The sequence below is a fragment of the Camelus ferus genome, chromosome 36 (assembly GCF_009834535.1).
Source record: "Camelus ferus isolate YT-003-E chromosome 36, BCGSAC_Cfer_1.0, whole genome shotgun sequence".
In the NCBI taxonomy this organism is placed as follows: Eukaryota; Metazoa; Chordata; class Mammalia; order Artiodactyla; family Camelidae; genus Camelus; species Camelus ferus.
Genome location: NC_045731.1, coordinates 18,361,834 through 18,372,369, shown reverse-complemented (window position 1 = coordinate 18,372,369; position 10,536 = coordinate 18,361,834). Strand labels below are relative to the sequence as shown.

General features: G+C 34.0%; 2 pseudogenes; both read right to left on the bottom strand.

Annotated features, from left to right (window-relative positions):
• Positions 1–217: 217 nt before the first annotated feature.
• On the bottom strand, positions 218–1,142 carry LOC102519614 (annotated as a pseudogene).
• Positions 1,143–6,536: 5,394 nt separating this feature from the next.
• Positions 6,537–7,481, bottom strand: LOC102519365 (annotated as a pseudogene).
• Between the last annotated feature and the right edge of the window lie 3,055 nt (positions 7,482–10,536).

Sequence of the window (10,536 nt, the reverse complement as noted above, 5' to 3'; positions counted from 1 at the left end):
CCCTTCCAGATGCAGTGTTAAACTAGACACTATAGAGTTTACATTTTAGCAGGGAAACTGTTATCAAAAGCACAAATAGATACTTCATTCTTTAATTATAATTATCATAAATATCTTGAGAAAAGGACATTTTACTTCAGATTTATGAAGACTTACATTCCAAGGAAATTGGCCTTAATGCTAATTTTACTGCTTTATCGTGGATGAAACACTTATTTACTACTTGATATGACATGTTTTTCTCCAGAGCTTCTTCATAGCATTAGTCATCTCAGAATTTCTTAGGCTGTAGATAAATGGGTTCAGCATGGGGCTTATGACTGTATAAAACACACTTAAAAATTTGTCAATAGGGAAGGTCTTAGCAGGTCTTGCATACATGAAAATACAAGGGACAAAGAAGCAGACAACCACAGTGATGTGGGAAACACAGGTCTGGAGGGCTTTCTGCCTCCCTTCCTGACTCAGGTTCTTTAGAGAGTGCAAGATGACTCCATAGGAGATGAGTAAGAGCAGAAAAAAAAACACTGCACATCAGTCCTCCATTGGCCACCACTAAGATGCCAGTGACATAGGTGTCAGTACAGATGAGTTTGAACAAGGGGAACATATCACACATAAAGTGATCGATGACATTGGGGCCACAGAATGGGAGCCCATAAATAGTGCCAAGTTGAATGACTGAGTGCAGAAATCCTCCAACCCAGGACACCAGCAGCAGCACAACACACACCCTTTGCCTCATGATAACCAAACAATGCAAAGGCTTACAGATGGCCACGTAGGGGTCATAGGCCATCACCAACAGAAGAACAATCTCTGACCCACCAAAAAAGTGCTCAGTAAAAAGCTGAGTCATGCAAGATTCAAAGGATGTGGTGTTTTCCCCAAAGAACAAGTCTGAAATCAATCTGGGGGAACTAGAAGAGGAATAAATTAGATCTATGAATGATAAGCTAGCAAGAAAAAATTACATCGGTGAGTTCAGAGTCTTACTGACAGTTATTGTCACGACAATGAGCAGGTTACCCACCACAGTCAAAATGTAGAAGAACAATAACTTGACAATAAGGAATTTCTGCTCCTTTGGATTCTGTGAGGCCCAAGAGAACAAAGTAAGCTACATTTTTCCCTGGTTGCATCTAGTCTGTACACAAGCTGGCTTCACATATTAGAAGCAGTTAACCTACAAAACAAGGGGGGACTTTTACATGCATTATAAGTTTAATCTTTTTATCTATTCTATTCAATTAAAAGAATGTGTATGGAGTATTTGTTCATGTCCAATGTGCCATTGACATTGTGAGTACCAAGTTGAATAAGGCATCGTTCCCCACTGTCAGTGATAGGCTACATGACAAGGGATCAGACAATTCCAGACCCATGTAATAAGTACCATTACAAGGATATTCACACAATGTTAAGAGTGTAGGAATATGTCAATCAAATTGGAATCAGAGAAGGCTTCCTATGAAAAGCAATGATTTAGCTGAGTTGTTTTTTTTTTTAAGTGAAAGAACAAGAAAAGATGGGAAAGGAGTTCCATGAAAAGTTACACGACTTATAAAGTCACAAAAGTATAATACCTGAGACTCACTTAAGGTGATTTACATTATCAGTATGAGTAGATGTAACCATAAATAGATGTTATCTGTCCTGAATTGTGTCAAACCTCGGTGATACTTCTTTAGGGTCTCTAGGTGGATATTTCTCTTTTTCTGAACAATAAATACTGCAGCAGTCCAAGTTTGTGTCTCCAGGATTTATCTCTCTCCTAATTTTCAAACCTGTACATGCAACATCTCTAATTTTGGACATCCAACTGAATTGAAATTTAGCATTTATAAAACTAACTTTTAAATGCCCATAATAAACATAAACATTTCCTATACCTAAAATTTAATATATATTCCCTATTCATCTCATTAAATGGTATCATTTTCTATGTTATGTTTTTACAAAAAATTTCACAGTGTTCTTCACTGTTGTAACTCTCATACAACTTAAACACATCTTATTATCTCTACTTTTGAAATATATCACAAATTTGATCACTCTCTACCCATTAGTTCCTTCCTGGTCCAAATGCAATAATCTCCTGCCTCCACTTTTATTCTGGCCTCCAAAAACTGCTTCTCCTGAAGCAGCCCAAATTGTCCCTTATAATTTTATTCTGATGACATCACTTTGTTGTTCAAAACTCCTACAGTATATTCCAGTCACACACACACATGATTTAATGTATCAATTTAGTATTCACAGTAACAAGAAATGTAATACCCATTTCATAACTGAAGAAACTAAGGCTCAGAACATCTGATTAATTTTCCCAAGGCCACCCATTTTTAAGTGATCAATCTACAATTGGAAACTAAGTTTGATTTATTTCAAAATAATTTTATTTTTTACATAATGAAGAAGGTCACACAATAGTGAGCCTGGTTCCCACTATTTACTGTTAGACTTACCTCATACAGACTTGTTCACAATCTGAAGGTTTTAACTCAGTATGTGGCCCTCCCTGGAATTCTTTCATTGCTAACAGAGGGGGAAAGGTTACATTATGACTTGGGGATATATTTTATTTCATTTGCCTGGCTGTCTTTTTTCTTGATAGAGTCTTCTGATTACCTGGAAGGTCATTTTTACGTGCACAATAGATTATTTAAAAAGAATTCCATGTTGTGCACAGAGAAGCAAGTTTATATTGTTAGGAAATTTATCAAAAAGACCAGCAAATCCTATATTTACATAGAAAGAGAGCAACTAGCCATTTCCTGGGGAAATGTTTCACAAGTAGCTTCTTTCCTGTGAATTTCAAAAAGAAAAATAACATTTGATTGTCTAACCCTTCTCACACCTTCAGGTTAACATGGCTAAACTAGTTGACTTGGTATTTTTGAAAGACATTCCTGTGATTTATTTTATGTCATGCTTTAAGAAAGGAACTTCTAAAAAAATTGTGTCAGTTACTAAGTGGATACTGTCTTCTTCCAGATAGAGGTGAAGATCACGAGACATTTTATCCTTTCTAACCACATTTATCATTGAGTCTCAGAATTGGAACTGTCCAAATCCGATTCTTGCTTAATTAATTCACTGGGATTTTCAACAAAATTTTAAAAGAACATCTATATGTAAAGCTATTACTAGATCAAATCAAGTAATCAGGGTCAGAAAGACATAACATGGAGGAAAAAAATAGCTTTAAAGCCCTTATGAGACTACTGCCAATCAAGAATAAAATTTCAACCCAGTCATTTCCTTCCAGTGAACTTACTTATTCTGTATTTCCTCACCTGTCATAGCAAGATTTTCCTTCTTTTTATTTAGTACTCAATTAAATCAGTAAAAGTTTGGTTAGACATATAAAAATCGTATCATCAATTTAAATGTAATAATTATTTATCCTACTATTAATTGTTTTTTTAAAAAATTCAGGGCACCTGTTTTATGCCAGCAACTGTCCCATGAGTGAGGACACAATGATTAATAAAACTGGAGGGGGGATCATATAAAAGGTCTTCCCTATATGATCTTATATTCTTATATGCAAAGTCAAACAACAAAGAAGGAGATGATTTAATAAAGTAATTATAGTCTTATTCACTCCTTATAAGACAACAAATAGGGTACTGTGAGAGAAATAAGAGGGAGACTTCTACCATGGATAATGTAATCAGGGACGATGTTTCTTAAAAGGTGATGATTAAGCTGAGATCCAATGGATAGGAAGTGGCTACCATTGAAGCACTGTTACAGACAGTAAACTTAAGTAAAAATTATATCTCTTCAGAGATGGCATGATTTACACATAGAAAACTCAAAAATTTTTCTTAGGAATTTTTGAATTTTACTGCAGAGAGTGTGCACTCTTGTCTTTTCCAGGTGTTAATGGGAAAGTTTTCCACCTTTCAATGTTGAGGATTGTGTGCACTGTGGATCTGCCATATATGGCCTTTGCTGTGTTGAGGTGCTTTTCTTCTACACCCAATTTATTGAGAGGTTTTTCCATGAAATGATGTTGAATTTCTATACTGTTATGAACAACCCAAGGAGAAATTAAGAAAATGATTCCACTTACAAATAGCATCAAAAAGAGTAATATAGTTAAGAATAAACTTAAACAAGGAGATAAAAGTCTTGAACATTGAAAATTGCAAAATTTTGCTGAAAGATGCTATAGAGCACACACATATTGGGAGAGACATATATGAGTTGGAATATATAGTATTATTAAGATGTTAATGCTACCTCAAGTAATCTACAGACTCAATGCAATCCCTATCAAAATCCCAAAAATTGTTTTTGCAGAAATAGAAAAATCCATGCTAAAATTCATATGGAATCTTGGGGGGACTCCAAATTGCCAAAACAATATTTAAAAACAAAGAAATTGGAGGTCTCATACTTCCTGATTCTCAAACATTCTACAAAGCTATGGTAATCACAGAACCGGTATTGGAATAAAGATGGACTTGCAGACTAATGGAATAAAATAAACCTTTGTATATGTGTTTGATAATTTTCAAGGAGGGTGCCAAGAGCATTTAATGGGGAAAGGACATTATACTAAGTGGGAAAAGGCAGTCACAAAAAACCAAATATATAGATCCACTTACATGAGGCACTTAAAATAGTCAAATTCTAGACAGAAAGTAGAATAGCGGTTGCCTGGGGCTCAGTGAGTGGAAATGGGGAATTTTTATTTATTGGGTGTGGAGTTTCCACTTGGGAAGCTGGAAAAGTTCCGGAGGTGATGTTTGTATAATAATGTGAATTAACTTAATGTCACTGAACTATACATTTTGAAATGATAAATTTTGTTATGTACATTTAACCACAATTTTTAAAATAAATTTAAGAACTAAAGTGACCTCATTAATTGGTTTATGATGTGAACATAAACTATAACATGATAGCCCAAAGGTCATTTACTTCAGCTACACCAGGGTAATTTGTTTGAGAGGTAAATACATCAATCCAATAGCAAAACTACTACATTAAAATCTCTAGAACTGTATCCTGAGAATCTTTCTGCATTTTACAAGAACCTGACTAATTCTGACAGTAAATTAAACAACCAATTGAGCAATACATAAATCTAAATAAAAATTTTATAATGGTAGATAATTCCCTACCTGGACCTTCCTCAAGGCCTAGATGTCAACACCAACATACTTTTGATAAGCAGTGTTCACCTGGCCCCAAACCATAAAACTGTCTTCTCTTCTCAATTTAAAAGATAAAGTCATTTTATATTGGTTTGATTACGTCCTGAAGTCACTGTTTCACTCCAGAACTTCTGGGTAGCATTTTTCACCTCCAAATTTTGTATGTAGGTTTAAGTTTAGCAAAGGAGTTATCATGATATAAAATGTAGCCACAGCTTTACCAGTGAAGAAGGTGGTAGTTTGGTGCAAATGTATAAATAATCAGGGCACAAAGACTAAGATGACCACAGTGATGTGAGAGACACAGGCGAAGAGGGCTTTGCGCCTCCCTACAAGCTACAGGTCCTTAGGGAGCACAAGATGAACATATAGAAGACCATCATGAGGAAAAAACTGGGGAGACGAACCCACTATTGGCAGCAATATAGAGTCCTAGTGCATGTGTCCATGCAGACAGTTTCAATAAAGGGTTAAAATCTCACATGAATGTTCTATGACATTGGAGCCACAGGCTTACAAAACGACTTGTCACAAAAAAATTCAAGAACAACATGAAAAGAAATGGATGCATTAGTTTTAGTATATATTTATAAGGGAGTATTGTACAGTATGAGAAAAAGTAAGAATTAGATCTAAATGGACTGATATGTAAATACATTTTAAAATTGAATACTAAAAAAAAAGTTTACATACACAGAAAAAACACACACATATACTTAGACACAATTGTATTTATATAGATTATTACCTGAATTTTAAGAAACAGATTAAGTGATTCCCTCTGGTAAAGAGGACTGGAGAATATGCTGAGACATAAATAAGAAATCTATTCTACACTTTATCCCATTTTGTATGGTTTTTATTTTGCTCTTTATTATTATCTAATACACTTTAATTTTTTAAAATTAGAATTATATAAAATTTTTGTGTATAATGCAACTGAAAATTTATTAAAAAAAGACAGCCTACATATCATTAAATATTTTAAATATTATTTTTAAAAGAATTAAATGACAAGAATCAGTCTCATAAAAAAGCAAAAACAATGCATAAATTAATTAAAAACCAGTGTAATTGTATAAAAATTTTCCCACTAATTAGTTACGTATTGTTGACTCATCACAATATAGGAATTACATCTTTCCAGGTGAAGTGATAAAAATGGCATTATAGACCTTACATTCTACCAGCAAAGGAAACTTACTAACAGCATAATTGTGTAGTTGTATTTTTTTAATTACATAGATGTATTCTTTAGTTATAATTATCATAAATTCTTTGAAGAAAAGGAAGTCAGCATCAGATTTTAGACTCCTGAATTCCAAGACAGTGGACCCTGACGTCATATGACTGCCTTCATGGTGGATGATGCACTTATTTACTACGAGATACAATGAATGTTTCCTCTTCAAGCTTCTTCATGGCATTAGTCATCTCTGAATTTCTCAGAGTGTAGATTAGCGGGTTCAGCATGGGGGTGATGACTATATAAAACACACGCAAAGATTTGTCAATCGGAAAGGTCTTAGCAGGTCTTGCATACATGAAAACACAAGGGACAAAGGAGCAGACAACCACAGTGATGTGGGAAACACAGGTCTGGAGGGCTTTCCTTCTCCCTTCCTGACTCAGGTTCTTTAGAGAGTGCAAGATGGCTCCATAGGAGATGAGTAAGAGCAGAAGCACAGTAGTGCAGATCAGTCCTCCATTCACTGCCACTAAAAGGCCAGTGATAGAGGTGTCAGTACAAATGAGTTTCAATAAAGGGTACACATCACACATAAAGTGATCAATAACATTGGGACCACAGAATGGGAGCCCATAAATAGTGCTAAGTTGAATTACTGAGTGCGTAAAACCTCCAACCCAGGACACCACCAGCAGCACAACACACACTCTTTGCCTCATGATAACCAAATAATGCAAGGGTTTACAGATGGCCATGTAGCAGTCATAGGCCATTACCAACAGAAGGGAGATCTCTGACCCACCGAAAAGTGCTCTGTAAAGAGCTGTGTGATACAAGATTGGAAGGACATGGTATTCTCCCAAAAGAACAAGCTCAAAATCAGTTTGGGAGAAATAGATGAGGAATAAGTGATGTCCATAAATGATAAGCTAGCAAGAAAAAAATTCATTGGTGAATTCAGAGTCTTACTGACAGTTACAGTCACCACAATGAGCAAGTTGCCCCCCATGGTGAAAATGTAGAAGAGCAAGAACATAATAAAAAGGACTTTCTGTTCCTTTGGATTCTGTGTGAGGCCGAGAAAGGACAAAGTGAGTCACATTGTTCCTTGGTTCCATCTATTCCTTATAGGTGTTGACTTCAGATATTAGGAACAGTTTACCTATAAATCAAATCAAATAAAAAAATAATAACCTTTACATGTATTATAAGCTTTACCTTTTTTATTCATTCAATCAAAAATGCACATGGAGAATCCATCTGAGTCAAGCCTGCCATAGACGGGATCACCAAGCTGAACAAGATATGGTTCACTATTCTCAGTGATTTGATATATAATGAGGTGTCAGAGTACACAGACCAATTTTATTTAAAGTGTCCCTATAAATATACTCGTGTGGGTAAGGGTTCACAATTCCAGATCATCTAAATCAATTCTGGATCTGTAAATTCCTCCCAAGGAAAGCGATACTTTAGCTGAGTTTTAAAGGAGGAGAGAACAAGAGTGGAGGAAAAGGGAATTCTATGAAAAGATGCACATGCATAAAGTCACACAAGTGTGATATTTAGGTGAAGAATCACTTAAGGTAATTTATATATTCAAAGTAGAGAGAACCACTTATGAATTGATCTGTGTATACAACTACCTAATTGACACTTTCAAACAGATATCAATTTAATATTTATTAAAATAAATTTAAAAATTTCCACAATAAACCTATGCCTTCCTGGGTGTTCTCCAATTGATTACATGGTACAAAATAGTTTAATGAAAGGAAATGTTAATACTGAGGAATACCTATCATTTTTATGCAAAACTATGTATCAGATGCTATATCCATGCTTACATAGAAGTTTTTATATACACATATATCCATATATATATATGTATGTACAATTATAAACATACATATATTAATAAAATCACATTTAATGTGTAACATTAATCTTTGCTGTAACAAGTATTGTTATTCTCATATTTTTAGTTGAAGAAACAAGCTCAGAATATTTAACTCAAAGTCATATATTTTTCAGTGAGAGAAATGGAATTACACAATGGTTGACTTCAAAACTCCTGTGATCCCAGAAAAAGTTTTTCAACTCTTCAGTTCTTATAAATTCAAGTTTGTAATTTCCTACATAATACAATAATTTACACAATTCAAAAGCCTGGCTTCCACTATCAACTGTTACAAATTTACCTTTTGGAGTCTTGTTCACGATCAGCAAGAGGCCTTTTTAACTACCTCATAAGGACCTGGAAATATCTCTTCAATCCAAGGACAAAAAGCTACATTATTCCTTAAAGATATTTGATTTCACATAACTATGTCTGTCCATTTTCTTTGTAGAGTCTTCTAAATATTATAAAAAATTATTATTACTTGCATTGTAGATCTATTTTAAAGGAATTACATGATGCAGACAGAAAAACAAAATGTTTTCATGTTGAGTAATTTATCAACAAGACAAACAAACCTATGTCACATAAGAAGTTAGTAACTACTTTAAAAGGGAAATAGGTCTCAAGTAACTAACCTCTACTAACTTAAATAAGCAAAATTACTCTGCAGTTTTTTTTTGGCTATCTCATTCTATTGTTTTAGTACAACAAAACTAATCATACTGAGATATTGGGAAGGCATTCTTCATCTAATTATTGCAACTACTGTAAAAGTTAAAACAGTTCTAAAAAGGATAGCAACTTCTCCCCAGTAGAGGCAAAGATCATAGGACATCTTACACCTTCTAACCAGATATATCAAGTCATGCAGTTGGACTGTATCCAAGACTGATTTGTCCAAGACTTAATTATATTCACTGTGATTTTCTGTCAGTTCTTAAAAGAACATCTCTATGTAAATATACTTTTAGGCCAATTACATAATTGGGGTCAGGAAGATGTGACAAGGAGAAAAATATAGCCTCAGAACCATTAAGGAACTTTAGTCAGTAGAGAATAAAATTTTAGCCTTGTCATTTTGTTCCAAGAAAAATGAATTTATCACTTATTTCCTCACTTAGCCATGGGAAGATTCTTTCTTTTGATCCAATACATAATGTTTTCTGCCTGTAAGTGTGGGGCTGGGGATGTTAAATTTTCATCTCCAGTTTAGATTCAAAAGCATTATTTATCCAAATTATTATTTGTTAAAATCTTTACTGAGGGCCTACTTGTTTATCAGGCTCTATGCTGTAAGCTGGAGAATAGAGCAGTTATTAAACAGAAAAAAAAAATCAGGAAAAAGGTGTTGCCTGCATTGACCCTATAATACAGTCAGACATTTAAAAAGTGAACAACTTAATAAGATAACTATAATCTGTGATCATGCTAATAAAACAAAAAACAGGGCATAATGACAGAAAATAAGAGAAAGTGTCTATAGCAGATAATAAGGTAGTCAGAAAAGGTCTTTAGAAAAGGTAACATTTTACCTGAGATTCAAAAGATGAAAAGCTGTAGAATAGATAAATCAGATTATACTGTATAGCACAGGGAAATATATACAAGATCTTATGGTAGTTCACAGAGAAAAAAATGTGACAATGAATATATATATGTACATGTATAACTGAAAAATTGTGCTCTACACTGGAATTTGACAAGTTGTAAAATGATTATAACTCAATAAAAAATGTTAAAAAAAAAAAAAAAAGACGAAAAGCAGCTCTGTTACATGTGTTAAGCTCCAACATTGGAAAGAGCTCAGCAAGTTCAAGACACTGAAAGGTCATTGTGCCTCAAGGGAAATAGGAAAGGGAGTGGATAGAACAGTCTGAGGTCAAAGAGGTGGACAAGATATGAACTCTGCAGAGCACTATGGGTCTTTCACTTAGTGCTCTTATAAGATTAGAGTAAGCAAAGTAAGACAAGCAATATTTTTAGATAAGGAAAACATCCATCTCATAAATAGATCCTTTGCCAAAGTTTACATTGTAAGTGGCAAAGCTAAGATTTGAACTCAGAATTATCTTTTCAAACATTATGTTCTTTACCATCATAGTGTACTAAATTTTATCACTTATTCCTCAGCAATGTATATATGAAACATAAAATCCCAATCAACAAAGCAAAACTGGAAAAAGAGGTTTTTAATTCAAATATCTGTTTAAGATTATAATAACAATAAGTTTTCCACAAATAATACAGGAAAAAACATGGTAGACTTTCTC